The 20,363-nt window shown below is 39.8% G+C and overlaps 1 protein-coding gene across 1 annotated transcript in view; it reads right to left on the bottom strand.

Annotated features, from left to right (window-relative positions):
- Positions 1-20,363, bottom strand: part of Sh3gl2 (SH3 domain containing GRB2 like 2, endophilin A1) — a 189,378-nt gene that overhangs the window by 88,656 nt on the left and 80,359 nt on the right. The gene's annotated exons all lie outside the window — the stretch shown is intronic.

Here is a 20,363-nt window from a genome sequence, read left to right as displayed (position 1 = left end):
TTCGACCTACCACCAGCAAGCATCAATACAGAAAGAGCTTTTTATAGAGAAGGTCAGAAAGCCCCAGGCAAGCTTGCAGAGACTCCAATACCTCCCAGTTGCCTCCTGACGGTTGCCATCTGCAGGAGTGTACTGAGATCTAAGCAATGGCATTTGTTTCCCAGAGATTATATGACACCAAAAAGCTTTCACTTGGTGAAAATAATCCAATTGCTCCTTGTGTGCAGAGGATGGTAGCCTTTTGGAAATAAAAATCTCCAATATTTGTTGATGCCTCAGACATCTAATCTTCTGTGAATCAAGCAGAGCCCAGCTCCCGGGGGTCCCCAGTTCCCCCCATGTCCTCTGCCACGTGCCTGTCATCTGAAGGAACCAGAGGATTGTATTTCAGGCTGAGAAAATAAAAACATCTTGCTAGGACGTTGAGCTAAGAGATGCCATCAAACACTGAAATCTCATCGACTGGATAAAGCTACAAAAAACAGCAGGGGACCAGGCCAGAGGATCAGAAGACATGGCCTGAAGCTCTCTGCTCAACCATTCCCCTGCGCTCCCCACAGTCATCTTTCTGCTCCTATTTCCCTGTCACCACCCCTTGATACAGTCTATCCTTTCATAAATACTCATCTCACAGGACTTTCTGATAGGTGCTCTCTTTCTTCAATAGTCAAAGATGTGGTGGACATGAAAGAAGAAAACACCAAAGAATATGTCTGCCTCCCCCAACTCTCCAATAAAAACAGTCAGAGAGACTTCAGTAGGCTCCACGAATATGGGTTGTTGTGTTTAACCTACTGATTTTAACATTTCAGAGAAGTGCCTTAAAATAACTCCATTCCCACTTCACCGCCACACAGCAATGGTGGGCCATCTTTAGCTGCTGGTGGATAATTTCATTTCTAGTTGTCTATACTTGCAACAGTCATAGTCTCAATTGTGCTGTATTCTCCCTTGCCTCAGCTCTTCTATTTCAGCTAACAGGAAAGAAAAAGGATGGCAGGCAATCTTTCCCGCTACCTCAGGCATGCCATGCTTACTCTACAGCAGACCGAGGAAGCTCTGTGTTGGAAAGAATGCTCTCCTACTCTCATAAAGAGCACAGAGTGAACACCAGCCTGGGAATATTCCTAGCTCTGCTTTCATCTCCAGTTTCCTCACTAGGATTTTTTTTTAATCCTCAATGAATGAATGAGTGTTTCCAATCAGGAAAAAAATACTACTAATGAAAAATCAAATTATTAGGTACAGAAGAAAGAAAAATACCATCTAGCATGTATTTCATGTAAATTCAGACAATTCACAAGCTTATTTCCAGTACCCACATAGTCAAAGACTCTTCCAACTTCAGTTCAACTACTACCATGATGATTATGTGCAATATACAATTATTACTCAACGTATATTGACATTCAGTGTCAATGCTGAATGCAAATTGAGATGCCCTCCCCCAGCACTGCCTTTATCAAACATTTGACTCCCTGCTTGGTTCCTTAGCCCTACAGAGAACTAAAGTTCTCAGTTATCCCAACAGGGCTCTTACAAAATGATAATATCCAGACAGAAACTTACTAATTCCCAAGCGGCAATTGTACTGTCCTTTTATTTGCCTGTATAGCCTATTGTAAAAATAAATAAATATATAAATAAATGGTAGAATAAAAAGCCCACCCCCTCCCCCCCATTTTGTGTGTGTGGGGATGTCTACCTTTCAGTATGATTTACACAATTCACATTGTGGGGGAAAAAAAGAGAGAGTAAAACCAAAAACATTTTCTAATCTAAGTTCACACAGAGGAACTGACAACTCCCAGGAAGCAGAACCCTCCATTATAGTCCCTCTCTGTTTCCTCATTTACCCAGTGCATCCAGAAGAGCAGATTTCTCTGCCAGGGGGAAACAGGTGCTTGCTTAAGAAGAAAACAACAGAAGCAATCAAAAGACTCAAAAATGACTCAAAAGGAAGATCCCCAACCCATATAAACAAACATTACCTTTTCTTTACAAAAAGGTTACTATGCTAATTCCCAAACCTATCGTTGGTATCACCAGACAAGCAAATTTCTAACACTTCCTCATTTTTAATTTGTTTCAATAGGTGATAGAATGCCATAGCTCAAAAAAGCAAAAACAGCATTCACAAGTCTATAGTGAAAAATATTTCTAATCCATCCTTGCGTTCCAATACCTTTCCTTTCCCTATATAATACTTATAAGCAATACCATGTCTGAATTTTGTGGTTATACTTCCAAGGTTTTTTAGATATGTACCTACCTTACACACACTTACACACACACACACATACACACATACAGCAGTATTCACTAAAATTTTGAACAGTGTCTCACTTCATGAATGTGCCACCACTTAATATCTATTAATATATATACATATGTATATAGAGTTTGTCTCTTTCCAAATGTTTGCCATTTTAATATGCTATACCTAATTAAACATGGAGGTTACATAACAGCAAAGTCTGCCTTAGATACACTTCTTAGAAACATACTGCATTTTATTTTAATAGTTGCTGTCAAATTGGGTTCTATTCTTCTGATTCTTCTTAATTGCCAAAATGAGCAATTTTCCAGATGTATGCCTGAGGAATTTAAGCTGGGGCTGGTGAGATGTCTCACCTGGTAAGCAAGAGGACCTACAATATAATCTCCAAAAGCTGTGTGAAAAAGCCAGGCATGGTGATGCACATTTGTAATGCCAGTGCTGGAGAGGCAGAGACCTGTGGGTAACTCCAGGCCATAAAGAACCTGTCTCAAAAACAGGAAGAAGGCAATGGTATAGCACACTCATGGCTTTCCATATGCCTATACACACATGTGCGCACACACACCACGGATTTTAATAAGTAGACAAATAGGAGTATGGAGTATGTGGTACAACTGTAAAAAGCATATAAAACCATTTGTTTCAAAGGACAAATTATATTGATAAAAGAGCAAAACTTCAGGAAGAAATAAAGTTAGACAGTAAAAAATTAAATGTTATTATATTCCATACTATTATTAGAATACCTCAAGTTCTTATCATTAGTAAAATAAAAAAGCATGTTATTTTAAAGTCTGTAAGCATAAATTCCAACAATTTTTGTCATAAGCAAAGGCAATAAGTTAAAGTGAAAACTCAATTATTCTGTAGGTTTTTAAAAAATCAGTCACGTTCTATACGAACTTGTAAAGGGTTCATCATTTCACAGTTTCAGGGCCAAAGGGCAACAAGATGAAAAATGGACATAGACTGTGACAAACCCTGCCCAAAACGATCACAAACAGACTAACTTAGAATCGGTTCCTGAAGTAAAGGACACCAAACAATGTTATAAGTGCTTTTTTCCAAACAATAAGCTTGTGTCCCGTTGTCTGTCACCTGCCAGATTTCCAAAGTCGTGGTAATGCTTTCTGATTAATAAAATGTAAGTGAAGTTAGGGTTCAGACGATATATCAGGGAGGGTGATTTAGGCCTAAAAGGGAAGAGTCAAAACTCTGTGGAGGAAGGAATCAATGCTTGATGGGCATCTTAGAAGAGGAGGCAGAAAGGATGCACAAGCAAGATGGAGAAGCGTGCTGTGAAACACTGTCTTCTAGAGAGGACATGACCACTGCACTCGGGGACTCCCTGCAGCTACAGTTACTGACACTAGGCAAGGAGAACAGTCAGTACTCCCGCCTGAAGCGTTCATTAGACTCAGTTGGTTACCAAAAATGGAGAAGCATTTTGGGGAATGTCTTGGGGAAAAGGGGAGGGGTGAGCTGGAAGAGGGTTTGATCAAGATACTTTGTACACAGGAAGTTGTCCCAAATCTTCCTAGTCCATGTACTATATAAAAATAAACTTCATGGTGCTGAGGAGGAAAGAGCAGCAGGAGACTTGGGTCTATAGCACAATCCCTCCATTTAAGGTTCTGGGAACACAGCAGAAGATGGGGAAGAAGGTTATAAGAGCCAGATGACCAGGACACCTGCTCCAAGGCAGTTCATTCTACATATAACAGGGAAGCTGCTTGCAAAAATCTCAGCAATATGGTTACCCAAAAAAGGCCCGCATATGACAATACTAGTTCACCATGGGTGGGGAAATCTAACAAGCCCCTCTGCCTAGATGAAGAATTACAGGTAGTCACTCACCACTGAGAGAGGAAGAATCCATTTTACCCAGAAGGATCCTCCTGGTAGATTATCCAATACCAGTTTCTCAGACCTAAAACACATGTGTATAGGAGCAACCCGAAATGAAGTCCGTAGTGTGTGTATGTGTCCCAATATTGACACCTCAGTCATAAAAGTAGACTGAAAACACATAAATTACTTTATCTAGAGGTCTTGGTTCAAATGGCCACTTGTAGAAATACTCTCTAAGGCTTCTAGGTCTGCAATTATCAAAAACAAAAGACACAGCTTTAAGGCTACTGAACTCCTGGTCCTTAGAAGAAATTATCTAAAAGTAGAAAAGTAAATGAAAAAGAATCTAAATTATTCGGTCACTATGCCCTTAAAAACTCAAAGTAATAAGTAAACTGTTGGCATGATAAAGTGAAAGCAAATGCATGAATGTCAGTTGACAGAAAAGCTAGTATAGAGAACCTGCCAGGACATATATATCATTAATTTTAGGCAACTTTAAGTAAACATTCCAGGACTATGGTTGGTTACAAAAGGCTACCACTGTGCAAATCATGTTTCTTTCTCCACAGCATGAGCTTATATAAAACTGTATTTGTCAAGGCTTTGGGAATAAGGCTTAGAAGACCAGTGTCCAAAATGCAGACTTTTGTTACTCCTTTCTGATCTCCATGCATACAATTCACCCAGAAAAGACCTACTAGGTAACCAAAGGGCCATAGGATTGGCTTTATGAGTAAAGAATTCCCATTATATGAGGGATTGCAGTATGAATTCTTCAAAACCTTTGTATCTTACAGCTGGCATTTTGCCAGTTACTCCTGGATAGTGTGAGTGGTTGGAAAGGGCGTGGGAGGGTGTTGATTCCAGCTGAGCCAACTTCTCATGCATGCCGCAGTCTCTGCGCTGCTAACGCTGAGCTGGTGGGTAATGACTTCTGTCTTGGGCTTAGCCGCACACTGGAGTTCAGTGTCTCAGCAGCACAATCATCAGACTTGATAAAGGGGTATCTGCAAAACTGTCTAGGTTTTCATTCCAGAGGCTTGGAAGCACACACAACAGGGAAGCATTGGTTCTAAACAGGACATACGATACAGGGGGAACCAAGGTCAAAGCCAAACAGGACAAATTTGGAAGGAACTGCTGCATGGTGATGCTCAGACTGTGGCAGGGAAGGCAGGCTGGGAGGAGCCTGAAGCAAAGCCTCCCACACCTCGTTTTTCAATGCAGTGCCTGCAGTCTCTAAATGAAAAATCTGGAAGCAGTTCAAAGACAAATGTAAGCAGATACAAGTATGTGTCCCACAGTGCTACTAAGCAGTAACTTCCTACCAGGCGCTGAGCTGGATGCTGCAAGGAACAGAGATAAGTCAGCTGCACAGCTACTGCAGCGTCTGCAGCGAGACAAACAGCCATCTGTAACAGCGCCAGCAAGCAATGCGCCGCTGGCATTTGCAAAAAGGACTGAGGCATTCTTCTGATATTTCCCCAGCACTCACCTCCCATATGCCACAAATCTGTCTAGGGGCTACAAATATAGCAATAAACACAGCTGACAAAGTCCCTGGTCGCACATGAACTAGTGTATAGAAGGACAGAAATAAAAATAAATTATTATTTCAAGACACACTATTATATAGAAAAAGGTACAGGGGTTGATGGTAATAAAGTACAAGAGATATCAGAATAAAAACAATCATCAGGATAGATCTTTCTAATAAAGCACTGTAAAACAATCGAACGTAAGGTGAAATGAACAAGGGTCTGTGAGATCCTACTGGAAGAAACGAGAAATTAAAGGAAGGCACAATTCTGAAATGTTAAGCACAGTGGCAATGCCAGTGCTGAGGAGGAGGCGGCTGAGAAAGAAATGAAGAGACAAGGAAGCATATGAAGTGGATCTCCTAGGCCACCGAAGATAGCCTAAAACGGGGCTCACGTTACCTGGGCTTCAAAATATGTGTCTCCTAATTATAAACCTTTTTATTAATATGACATACACCATGTAACTCACAAAGCAAGATTGGTACAAGAGGTCTTCAGACTACTCACATCTCCTTCTCTATCTAGAGATTTCACATCTGCCCCAGGGTTCCGTACAAGGTACCACGGTATATTTACTGCTATCCTTGGTCTCCTTTCGGATGTGACTGCTTCCCAGACTTTGGTTGGTAGTGGCCTTCCTCTGAGGTGGAGTAGGACATTTTATAATCACATTGGGGTTGTAGGTTTGGAGAAGGAAGACCACCGGGTGATGTAAAGAACCACTTTCCTCACACCCTATCAGCACGCTTCGTCCCTGTTGACACTGACCGTGGGATTCGGGCATGTGTCGCATTCCCTGCCTGTGGAATTTCTCTCCCCCACCCCCTTCACCCCTCTACACTGTACTCTCAGATGCAAGTCCACAACTCACCTTTGGGAAAGGGCAACTGAAAATCCTCCATGCGTTGTTTATAATAATTCTACAGAAGAAGAAAGTAGTTCCTCCTTCGTCTCTGAACACATTTAAAAGTTTACTTAACATCAGTGTGGACTCACTGATATTAACTTAATACAACTATAAGCTTGTATTAAGTATTGTGTTATACTATATATGACAAAATGCTATCTTACATATGTTTCATTGCTCAAATTATTCTATCTCTGGCCAGTGAGAAGACTGTGAGATGACTCTTCTGAGCGCTGAGTCCACTTATGACCACTGCTACTTTCTGCTCTTGGCCCTTACCTTCCCCCTTCTACTGCGTGTGGCTCATGTCATGTTTCTCCCATTAAAGAACATGTTACTTGTCATATTATACCCAGGGATCTCCTTTGACCCAGTGTCTAACACAGTCTACACTGCTCTTCGACAGCTGATTAAAGCAGCACATATCCAATGTTCTCATAAAAGGAAATTACTATCTAAAAGACAATTCTAGTGGTTAAAATTGTCAGGCAAAATGTTTCTCTTTTGTATTTCTGAAAATCCCCTAAAACCGAGCTCCACAGGCAGAAATGGACACCGTTGGTCTCTGCTACTGAGGAGTGTTCCACAGACATTGGTGTTAAAGACTTAGTCCCCAGAGAAAGGCTAGGGAGCAGTGATGAAACCTTCCGAGGCTGGGCCCACTAGAATGTTCATATGGGATCTTTACACACATCTCCAAAGGAGATGTGTGTGTGTGTGTGTGTGTGTGTGTGTGTGTGTGTGTGGTGTGACTGTGTGAATGGGTATGTAAGAATGTATGTGAATGTGTCTGAGGGATTTGTGTGTGTATGACTGTGTCTGTGAGTGTATATATGAGAAGGTGTGTGAATGTGTTTGAAGGGTGTTTGTGGGACTTTACATGTGCGTGAATCTGTGTGCAAGTGTATATGTGAGAATTCTGAGAATGTGTTTGAGGGGTTTTTGTGTGTATATGTGTGTGTTTGTATGAATATGTGTATGAGCTTTGAGTGTGAATGAGTGTATATATGAGAATGTATGTGAATGTGTTTAAGGTGTGTGTGTGTGGTATGTGATGAGTATGTGTATGTGATGTGGGTTGTGTGTGTGTCTGAATGAATATATGTGTGAGGTGTGACTGTGTGAGAATGTGTATATGAGAATGTGTGTGAAAGTGTTTGAGGGGGGTGTGTGCACTTGTGTGTGTGTTTGTGTGTTTGTGTGTGTCTTCCTGGCTCATTAAATGAGCAGGTTTTCTCCAGCATTAAGTATCTCTTTTACCAGTTCCCAGGCCACTGAGCCACCTAAATACAGAACTGCATTCTCCAGAACCACTGACAAAAGAATGCTTTTCTCTTTGTAAGTCAACCATCTTAGGCAGTTCATCATAGCAATGCAACTAATACACAGGGCTTCACATTGGATGAATGTAAATAATGGAGATAACCTTGGTTCTACTGTAGGCACCCATCTCTAAATTTGTACAAATTCAAAGGTATTTGAAATTTCAAATGGACTAAGAAAAGAAACTAATACTACGAGCAAGCTACTGCTACCATGTTGAAGACCCATGTGTCTGGGCAGAGCTGTAGAATTATACGTATATGCTAGCAACCATATTTCAAATGAGTTCTCTATAGGACATGCTTGTCTTCAGGCAGAGATCTTCACCATAGTCACAAATAAGAAACCACATCCTAAATGCTAGGCCCTAGATAATATAAGTTGTCTTTGAGATCCTTTTTCCATATATCCTTAAGATTCGCATCATTATTCTGCTTTCAATAAGCATAATTATAATAATTATTATAGGTGCTATAATAATTATAATAGATATTGAATTTAATAGCAGTTATCAGGGGACAAATAAATATATATCTTAGTCTTAATATATCACCAGGATAGAAAAATATCACCAATTTCCATAGAAAACATTATTTCCTATTTAATTATATGCATGCTCCAGAGTGCTTTTTAACAATATTTTCATTGCAACATATGATCTTTTGTGAGGAACATACTCTTATAATTACTTTCTATGGCTACCATTCTGTTTATAATTTAAAATTATATTCTTTAAAAGTTTATTTTCTAAAATAAATATGCTATTATCATGCAAATTCAAATAAAGTCACAATTCACCATTGGTCTCAATTTCCTTCCAACACTTCAAAAAGACTGCAGTGCAATGACTTCCATGAAATCCCATAATAAAACTTCCTTTGAACATCAAGTCATAGTGAATTGTGAAATTTCAATGCCTTGTACTGACATGGTAAAAAAGACCATGCTAAACAAAAGGGCATGTTTAGACTGAAGAAACACAGAATATATGTAAGGAGTCCTTTACATGAAATGATTATAATAAAACCATAGCATATACTTGATATAGGAATGATACTTTAAAACCACTAGTTTCATTTTCAAGTATATTATCAGTTTATTCAATGTGCAATCTTCATGGTGGGTCCTTCTCACTGCTACTCCCAAATATAAACAATCATGAGGTAGCTCACTGCTGCACTTCTGTCATCTTGTAATGATTCCACTATCAATCTTTCCATATATCCATTAATAGATCCTATGATGGCTACTGTGTCAACTTAGCTTGTGCTCCACTATTCGGCTAGACACTAATGGAGGCATTGTTTTCATGAGACCATTTATACACAGCTGAAATCATTTCAGTAACGTGACTGTGTTTCTATACTGGTTTTTATTATTTTATTTCATTCATACTAATTTTTTATTTTAAAAATGTTTTTGTGCTTTGCTTTTTATCTTTGGTTTATATAATTCCTTACTGCCTTTGAAGTTGTTTTGGTTTCTTGAGTCTGATGTATGCAAGTAGTTTGAGTCTGATGTGTGCAAGTTTGTGTGTGAGTGTGTGTGTGTGTGTGTGTGTGTGTGCACCCACACCTAATATGTTTAACCTATATTTTATTATTGAGTTCTGCGGGCCTGTGATTTGGTGCCTGTCACATCTAAGTTTTTTTTTTTCCTCTCCTGTTTTCTTTTCTTTTTTTTTAATTAATTTTTTTTTTATTTTCTTTTTCTCATTAGTTACATTTTGTTAATTTTGTATCCCAGCTGTATCCCTCATTCCCTTCCCAATCCCACCCTCCCTCCCTGCCCCTTTCCAAGTCCACTGATAGGGGAGGACCTCCTCCCCTTTCATATGACTCCATTTTGTTAGGCATTTTCAGGACTGGCTGCAAAGTCCTCCTCTGTGGCCTAACAGTACTGCTCCTCCCTTGGGAGGTGGGGAGGTCAAAGAGCCAGTCATTGAGTTCCTGTTAGAAATAGTCCTTGTTCCCCTTACTATGGGAAACCAATTGATTACTGAGCTATCACGGGTCACATCCGAGCAGAGGTTCTAGGTTTTATCCTCTCATAGTCTTTGGTTGAGTGTCCATCTCAGAAAAGACCCTGTGCCCAGATATGTTTGGTCCTTGTGGAGCTCCTATCCTTTCCACATCAAACTCCCCTTCTTTCATATGATTCCCTGCACTCTGCCGAAGGTTTGGTTATGAGTCTTAGTATCTACTTTGGAACACTGCTAGGTAGAGTCTTTCAGATGCTTTCTGCGGTAGTCCCCTGTCATACGTTCAATGCATATCCCATTTGTATTTCTAAATGAGGATTGATCATCATATCCATGTCCGCTTTCTGAATTATCTTCTTTAGGTGTATAGATTTCATTATGTTTATCATATCTTATAGGTCTATGTAAGCGAATATATTCCATGTTTGTCTTTCTCCTTCTGGGATACTTCACTCAGAATGATCTTTTCTAGATCCCACCATTTGCCTGCAAATTTCATGATTTCCTCTTTTTTGATTGCTGAGTAGTATTCCATTGTGTAAAAATACCACAATTTCTGTATCCATTCCTCTGTTGATGGACATCTGGGTTGTTTCCAGGTTCTGGCTATTACAAATAAAGCTGCTACAAACATGGTTGAGCAAATGTCCTTGTTGTGTACTTGAGCAAATTTTGGGTATATGCCTAGCAGTGGTATAGCTGGGTCTTGTGGAAGCACTATTCCTAATTGTCTGAGAAAGCACCAGATTGACTTCCAAAGTGGTTGTACCAGTTTACATTCCCACCAGCAATGGAGGAGAGTTCCCCTTTCTCCACAACCTCTCCAGCATGTGTTGTCACTTGAATTTTTCATCTGGGCCATTCTGATGGGTGTAAGGTGAAATCTCAGGGTCCTTTTGATTTGCATTTCCCTAATGGCTAATGACGTTGAGCATTTCTTTAAGTGTTTCTCTGCCATTCTATATTCCTCTACAGAGAATTCTCTGTTTAGCTCTGTTCCTCATTTTTTAATTGGATTACTTGGTTTGTTGCTTTTCAGCTTCTTTGGTTCTTTATATATACTGGATATTAGCCCTCTGTCAGATAAAGGGTTGGTTAAGATTCTTTCCCAATCTGTAGGCAGTCGTTTTGTTTTGATGACGGTGTCCTTTGCTTTACAGAAGCTTTTCAGTTTCATGAGGTCCCATTTACTGATTGTTGCTCTTAAAGCCTGTGCTGTTGGAGTTCTGTTCAGGAAGTTGTCTCCTGTGCCAATGAGTTCTAGGCTGTTCCCCACTATTTCTTCCAACAGATTTAGAGTATCTGGTTTTATGTTGAGGTCTTTGATCCACTTAGACTTTAGTTTTGTGCAGGGTGATAAATGTGGATCTATTTTCATTTTTCTGCATGTAGACATCCAATTAGACCAGCACCATCTATTGAAGATGCTATCTTTTTTCCATTGAATGGTTTTGGCTGCTTTGTCAAAAATCGAGTATTCATAGGTACGTAGGTTTATTTCTGGGTCTTCTATTCGGTTCCATTGATCCTCCTTTCTGTTTCTATGCCAATACCATGCAGTTTTTATTACTATTGCTCTGTAGTACAGCTTGAGATTAGGGGATGGAGATACCTCCAGATGATCTCTTGTTGTACAGGTTGTTTTGGAGATTCTGGGTTTTTTGTTTCTCCATATGAAGCCGAGAATCTTTTTTTCAAGGTCTGAAAAGAACTGAGTTGGTATTTTGATGGGAATTGCGTTAAATCTGCAGATTGCTTTTGGCAGAATGGCCATTTTCACAATGTTAATCCTACCAATCCATGAGCACGGGAGATCTTTCCATCTTCTGAGATCTTCTTCAATTTCTTTCTTCAGAGACTTGAAGTTGTTCTCAAACAGGTCTTTCACTTGTTTGGTTAATGTCACCCCAAGGTACTTTATGATATTAGTGGCTATTGTGAAGGGTGTTATTTCCCTAATTTCTTTCTTGGCCCTTTTGTCCTTTGTGTACAGGAGGGCTTCTGATTTTTTTGAGATGATTTTGTATCCAGCCACTTTGCTGAAGGTGTTTATCAGCTGAAGGAGTTCTCTGGTTGAATTTTTGGGGTCACTCATGTATACTATCATATCATCTGCGAATAGTGACACTTTGACCTCTTCCTTTCCAAATTGTATGCCTTTGATCTCCTTTAGTTATCTTATTGCTCTGGCTAGGACTTCAAGTACTATGTTGAAGAGATATGGAGAGAGTGGCCAGCCTTGTCTTGTCCCTGATTTCAGTGGGATTGATTTAAGTTTCTCTCCATTGAGTTTGATGTTAGCTATATCATTGAGTTCTATATCGCCTTTACTATGTTTAAGTATGTGCCTTGTATCCCTGATCTCTCCAATACTTTAAACATGAATGGGTGTTGGACTTCGTCAAATGCTTTTTCGGCGTCCAAGGAGATGATCATGTGGTTTTTCTCCTTCTATTTGTTTATGTGATGGATTACATTGATGGATTTCCGTATGTTGAATCACCCTTGCATGCCTGGGATGAAGCCTACTTGGTCATGGTGGATGATATCTTTGATGTGTTCTTGGATTCGGTTTGCAACTATTTTATTGAGTATTTTTGCATCAATATTCATAAGAGAGATAGGTCTGAAGTTCTCTTTTTTTGTTGGGTCTTTGTGTGGTTTGGGTATCAAGGTGACTGTGGCTTCATAGAATGAGCTTGGTAATGTTCCTTCTGTTTCTATTTTGTGGAATAGTTTGAGGAGAATTGGTATTAGCACTTCTTTGAAGGTCTGGTAGAATTCTGCACTGAAATCATTGGGCCCAGGGCTTTTTTTTTGGAGGGGAGACTGTTAATGACTGCTTCAATTTCCTTGGGGGATATAGGGCTATTAACTCTTTTTACATGATCTTGACTTAATGTTGGTAGACGGAATCTATCAAGAAAATTGTCCATTTCATTTAGATTTTCAAATTTTGTGGCGTATAGGCTTTTGTAGTATGACCTAATGATTGTTTGGATTTCTTCAGTGTCTGTAGTTATGTCCCCCTTTTCATTTCTGATTTTGCTGATTTGGATAGATTATCTCTGCTTTTTAGTTAGCTTGGCTAAAGGTTTGTCTATCTTGTTGATTGTCTCAAAGAACCAGCTTTTTGTCCTCTCCTGTTTTCATTCTGGGATTTGAACTCTCCATGCATTGTAATTCCTGATGGTGCCTAATTTTTTAACCTGTCTTCAAACCACTGATTCTTTCATTTCCATTACAATGATTTTTTTTTCAGTCCAGCATTTTCATGTTATTCTTTGTAACGACAGTTAGTTCTCCACTAAAATTCCTTATGTGTTCATACATATTGTCTACTTTTTCCTCTAGAACCTTTGACACATCATAGATAGTTGCTCTGAATTCTCTAGTACCTGTAGTAGCTGGATACTATTCGAGGGTGCTCCTTACAGTTTCTTTTGCCTCTTGCGTGTGTACGCTTTTGTCTAACTTCTTTGGACCTCTTGGTCATCCACAGTTACAAGACAGCTTTGTAGACTTGCAGAGAGAGAGAGGTAAACAGTATTTTTGTGCCTGGAAGGGAGTGTGCCTTCTTCTTCGGTTAGCCTTAAAAGCAGAGTTGGTCCAGTTCTTTCGGTTTTACTGTTGCCATGGTTACCCTCTGCTCAGCACATGCTGGCAGTGACACTGTTACTTTGTGCTCAGGGCAGGACTGGCTTCTGGACCGTCTTCCTCAGTGTCACCTCTATCCTCTGCCTTTGGTCTTCCCTCTGTGCAAGCACCTCAGAGCCTGGCTCGCCATGTTCCTCCCAACTCCATAGCAGCAGAGAGCCTGGTGTCACTCCCATGCAGCGCCTGGTGTGTGTACAAAGGAGGAGGTAATCTCTTATGCACCAGCAGTCCTAAGTAGGGTCTGTGCAGCTGGGGACTGGGCTGGGGCCAACCCACTGATGTTGCTCCTACCCCAGTGGTAGTTCTCTCACAGTCATAGTGGAAACTCTTTCTCTCCCCTCCCCCAGATCATAGCTTCTTAAATGCTGGGTTACAGCCCCATATAGTTTTAACCGGAGTGTGGGGGCACTGACCATACTAAAACACTTCTGCATATGCAACATCCAAAATGTAATTCAGAATCAAAAATATAGAGATTTCAAGTGTTTCTAGCAGTGCTAGCACATGTTGCATCCTACCGCGGTTCTGAACATACAACATGTGTGACAATACTGCTCAGGCTTGCATCCATGCAGCTCTAATGAACATTTCATGAAATGTGTGGAGTCAGATGGAAGCCCATTCTATGCTCTGAATGTCAATGTTTTTCCTCTTATAGAAACATTATGGTTTAATTGTGGAAAACAAAACATTTTATTTTTTTTCTACCATCACTGTTCAACATTTAATTATCAAATTAGTACATTTTTTATCTGTATTGTATTGGAATGCTTGATTTTTTTTACATTTTATTTATTCATTTTCTTTTTTCTGATACTGTTTGTTATATGTAGTTTTTATTTTTATTTTTATCTATTTTTATCATTAGTTACATTTTACTAGTTATGTATCCCAGCTGTATCCGGCTCCCTCATTCCCTCCCAATCCCACTCTCCTTCCCTCATCTCCTCCCTGCCCCTTTCCAAGTCAACTGATTGGGGAGGTCTTCCTCTCCTGCCATCTGACACTAGCTTATCAGGTATCTTCAGGACTGACTGCAAAGTCCTCCTCTGTGAGCTAGCAGGACTGCTTCTCCCTTGGGGGGTGGGGAGGTCAAAGAGCCTGCCATTGAGTTCATGTCTGAAATAGTCCCTATTCCCCTTACTATGGGAAACCAATTGGTTACTGAGCTACCACGGGCTACATCTGAGCAGAGGTTCTAGGTTATATCCATACATGGTCCTTGGTGGAGTATCAGTATCATATAAAACCCCTGTGCCCAGATATATTTGGTCCTTGTGGAGCTCCTATCCTCTCTACATCATACTAACTCCCCCTTCTTTTCATATGATTTCCTGCACTCTGCCAAAGGTTTGGTTATAAATCAATAAATCAAGTAATCCAATTAAAAATGGGGTACGAGCTAAACGGAGAATTCTCTGTAGAGGAATACAGAATAGCAGAGAAACACTTAAAGAAATGCTCAACATCCTTAACCATCAGAGAGATGCAAATCAAAATGACCCTGAGATTTCACCTTACACCCATCAAAATGGCTAAAATCCAAAACTCAAATGACAACACATGCTGGAGAGGTTGTGGAGAAAGGGGAACCCTCCTCCATTGCTTGTGGAAATGTGAACTGGTACAACCACTTTTGAAGTCAATCTGGCACTTTTTCAGACAATTAGGAATACTGCTTCTTCAAGACGCAGCTATACCATTCCTAGGCATATACCCAAAATTTGCTCAAGTACACAACAAGGACATTAGCTCAACCATGTTTGTAGCAGCTTTATTTGTAATAGCCAGAACCTGGAAACAACCCAGATGTCCATCAATGGAGGAATGGATACAGAAATTGTGGTATTTTTACACAATGGGATACTACTCAGCAATCAAAAAAGAGGAAATCATGAAATTTTCAGGCAAATGGGGAAATCTAAAAAAGATCATTCTGCGTGAGGTATCCCAGAAGGAGAAAGACGCACATGGTATATACTCGCTTATATAGACCTATAAGATATGATAAACATAATGAAATCTGTATACCCAAAGAATATAAACTCAAGAAAGAAGACCCAGGGTAAGATGATCAATCCTCACTTAGAAAGACAAATGGGATGGGCACTGGACTTAGGAGAAAACAAGTAACAGTACAGGAGCCTACGGCAGAGGGCCTCTGAAAGACTCTACCTAGCAGTGCATCAAAGCAGATGCTGAGACTCATAACCAAATCTTGGGAATGCTTGATTTTTTTTAAATTGCTGTTTGAGTTGCTAACTTGTGTTTCACAGCAAAATTATGAAATGGCTGGCTTTTGCCCTGAGCTTAGAACAGGTTTTCCAACAATCCTAGAGTGAGCTTATGAACATGCTGCTCAGGTTATTGTGTTGTGTGTTTATGTGCAGCACTGTTCTCAGCACAGTGATTGTAGGGTCAAACTATCCATCTGCTCCGCAACACAGTGGTGATGCCAGATCCTGCAGTATCAAACACTCAGCCAAGTTTTAGTTCTTTATGTAAAAACAAACCAAAAGAATATCTAATATCCATGAAATTTGATTTTTCTTAGCCAATGGTCAAAAGTGTGTTTTAAATTTTTTTTAAAAAAAATAAAATTTTTATGTTTATCAGTAAGTATTTGATTTATAAATTTATTTTACATAACTATATGCCCAGAATTGTGTAAAAGCTTCTCAGGCAAAGAGCGACGGCAAGTGGACAATGTTTTATTGTTTGTTTGGTTTGGTTTTAACAGATATTGCCTTGTTTTATTTGTAGAAGCAGCATAGGACACTGGTCATCTGTAAAGGCTGTGTAAGTGTGTCACACCCGTTCATCTGTTTTCACATTGGCAGAAGCCTTTCCTAAGGGCCTTCACAGGCACATGGGCGCCTGTGGGAGTCTGAGCTGGGCTGAAGCCTGGGCCTTCTGCCATGGTTTGAACCTTGGGCTTTGGTTGGCAGAGCCTACAACCCTTGGTCATGTAGCTTCGAATCTGCTTCCCAAGCTTGGGATGAGCGATGAAAGCCAGAAGGCTGCTTTAGTGGCTCGGGTACTTGGGCATCTTGGGCTTAACAGCCATAGGCTTCACAAGGACCTTGGTGGTCTCTGCTCGTGCAGTCACTGCCTTTGGGCTGTTTGCCTGCTTCTTCTTCAGGCCTTTCCTGTTGTGCTTCTTGGCAAAACACATGTTCCTCAGGAACTTGGGGTCAACCCCCTTAAGAGAGTCCTATCTATGGTTCTCTGACTTGGCTATGCTGGCATGGCAACCGGCAGCTCCCATAGTGCCTGGGACTGGAAGAGTCAAGTTCTGTCCTGATGCAACTTGATGAGCTGGGGCAGATGGGAAAGGTTGCTCCCCTTTTCTGAGGAAAAGAGGAGGGGAAAGGAGAAAGAAGAGGGAAAGCAGGATTGGAAGGAGAAGAGGGATGGGGTTACAACAAGGATGTAAAGTGAATATTTTTTTTAAATCATCAAAGATATAGATAGATAGATAGATAGATAGATAGATAGATAGATAGATAGATAGATGATAGATAGATAGATAGATAGATAGATAGATAGATAGATAGATAGATAGATAGATGTCCTGCTCCAGATGGATGAGGACTTTTGTTTCCCCTGACATGAAGGTGGCTAGCCCTTCCAACTACTTAAGAATCAAAAAGGTGTTGCAAACAAACAGAACGGGGAGGCACTCAAGTGTCACTACTCTGACATCTGACTTAAGGAAACCTAAAAGTAAAACTAGTCACAGGAGATGAAGAAAGCCATGTGGTTCTTTGAGATGGAGCACCTCACTGACGTAAGCTAAGCTAGCTTACGAGCCCCAGGGGTCTGCCTGTGTCTGCATCCCTAGAGATAGCATGAAAGAGTGAGTCACCATATCGGACTGTTTTTACATGGGTTCTAGAGATCCAACTCCTGACCCCATGCTTGTGCACTTCACCAGCTGAATTATCTCGTCAGCCCCTAAAATGCTTCCATTTAGAAGTAATTCACACTCCATATTTTGTGTTGTATGGTGAGTTTCATATAATTGGTCGATTTGGACCCCCCGCTTTTTTTTTTGATTCTCACTATGTAGCTCAAGCTGACCCTGAAACCCCGAACTCACAATCTTCCTCCCTTCCTCCTAACTTGTCTGATTACAGGTGTCTGTCACTATTTCCAGCCCTTTTATCCACTTTGATTTCATGTCTTCTTTACTTAGTGAGCAGAGTTACTCATGACACACTGCTGCTCCGTAGAAACTCTAAATCAGACTTAGCAATTTATTTTTATTTTCAAATGCTGATCAAAGACAGAGGAAACCATGATGAGAACAAAGAAACACAGAAACACTAGCTGGCATTATTAAAAATTACTACTCATTATAGTCCAGGTTCCCTAACTCATGCTAAGTAAGCAAATGCACTTATTGCCACATACCTCTTCCTTCTCAGCTCTAGGCTTAAGGCTAAAACTCATTTATAACACTATCATAAGTATCTATCTGCTTTTGTACCAAGCAATCAATCTTAACAGTCTTTGGAAGCTTGCAGACATGTGAATGAACAAAAAGGCTGGTGTGAACTGTATAATATAATAACATATTCACTTACCACATTAAAGGAAACTTTGTAGAACCCCAAATGACCACTTAGTAGGAATTTTTAAATGCTAAGAGCAGCTGAGTGTGCAGGCACACTCCTTTAATTCCGGCACTCAGAACACAGAAGCAGGCAAATCTCTGTGAGTTGGGGCCAGCACGGTCTACATAGTGAGAGCCAGCACAGCCAGGGATACCTAAAGAAACCCTGTCTCAACCAAACAAACAAAAAGGTGCTACAGACTTCTGATTTAAAATATTTCAATGTATTCATTTTAAAACTAATACTGAACTTTAACCTTCATAATGCCAAGAACAATAACTGCACAAAAACCACACAATCCACCTAGGATTATAAAAGCCAAAGGCACATACAAATAAGATCATACGGTGAATAAGGACATGGAAAAGGACAGAGGGACAAAAACCATTGAGCAGGCCGCAGTGCATACACAAAGGGGCACAGGTCAGTCTGTGAGCGTAACAGACACACCATTCTTGTTTTAAGAGGACAAAACTAACCCAGGGAAACTACAGTGAGACTGTAGCAAGGCGTCCTTTATGAAGACACAAAATCATAATGCAAGGCAGATTATGCAACAATATTTGTCAGATTCTACTTGAAGTGTTGTAAATATAGCTCTTCCTCTTCCATTCTAGGTGCTCAAGATATTTGTAAAGTTAGAGAAGCAACAAAAGAAATTTAAAAATAGACCTATTAAGCTTAATAATGAAGGCTGACAATCAGCTGTACAGCATATGGTCAAAACTGAGGTGTTATGCACAGCTACTAAAGTTAAACACATTTCTCTCCATCATGGCCTTTTTACCGTTTCTCACTTCCCAGGCCCCTGAGGTAGACATACAGTTTGGAAGCACTGAGGAAAATAGCCCTCCATAAAACAAATGCAATCTACAAGTAAAATCATTAGAGTTTTCCTAAAAGCATTACTGAGAACAGATAACTGTACTAGACACAGCATGAATGTATTCTTAAAGCACCATTGTTTTCTCTTCCCTCCTTAACAGGCAAAGAATTTTGTAGTTTGGGGAAGGAGGGCTTCTAGGGAACGTAAATACCTTTCAGTAAATAAGTTTTGTTGTTGTTTCTCAGATGGATACTGACATTAACCAGATGCTTGTGATATTGGCATGCAGAGAAATTTCCTTAAGCGTTTAAAGGCAGTTCCCAAATTTGTACTCCATTGAAGTGCCAAAGCAAGGTGCCTGAGATGTAGAGTTCATTCTTCCATTGAAACAAGGTCATAAACCCTCAAGTCAGCCAACAATAGCTCACTAACACAAAGCAACTGAATGTAAACCTTACCTTAGCTATCAGCTCACACTATTTTTATCTCAGGAAAGATGTTCATAATAGTAGTTAAAATAAGTATATTATTTTCCCTTCTCTGTGAGCTGGAAGTGCTTCTGCTTAATTTAAAAAGATGACTCACTCCACAGGATCTCAGTGAAAATGTAACAAAATCTATTGTATACCACAGGGGCTTCGAATGTTTATGGTACTGTATCTGAATTCACTAGGTGCATACCCTTCTACAGAAGGAGCATGACGTCTAAAAGCAGGGAGTGCTCCATCCTGCACTAAATAAATAAATATTATTCAATTCAAGCCCCACCAAAATTCCAATGCAATCTTCCCTGAAATTTTAAAAATAATATTAATTCCGATGGCAAAATTTAAAAAGATAGAAAAACAACTCTCAACAGTAAAAATGACTGCTTGAGATATGGTCATTCCAACTTTCAAGTTATACCATAGAATTATATAATAAGTAAAAACAAACAAAACCATGGTACTAGCATAAAAAAACAAATTGATCAGCAAGAGAAAAGTAAGAACTAGGATGTAAATGCACATACCTACAGCCATCTGGTTTCTTACAAAAAGCCAAAAATACACACTAGAGAAAAGACAGCATCGTCAACAAATGGTGTCAAATTGGATAAATATAGGTAAAGAAATGAAACTAGATTCTTACCTTCCATCTCATAAAACATTCAGTTCCTAAAGGATGAAGGTCCTATATATAACAACTAATACTGTGACTCTAGTAGAGATATTATGGAATATTCTTGAATGTACAGGCATAGGGACGGCCTTTCTGAATAAGACTATCACAACTGACAAATAGGATGACATGAAACTAACAAACTCCTGTACAGCAAAGGATACAATCCTTCAGTTAAGGAGATAACCTATCCTGTAAAATAGGAAAGAAAAT

The sequence above is a fragment of the Meriones unguiculatus genome, chromosome 12 (genome assembly GCF_030254825.1).
Source record: "Meriones unguiculatus strain TT.TT164.6M chromosome 12, Bangor_MerUng_6.1, whole genome shotgun sequence".
In the NCBI taxonomy this organism is placed as follows: Eukaryota; Metazoa; Chordata; class Mammalia; order Rodentia; family Muridae; genus Meriones; species Meriones unguiculatus.
Note: the sequence above shows the minus strand (reverse complement) of the source record. Positions and strands in the feature narration are given on the sequence as shown.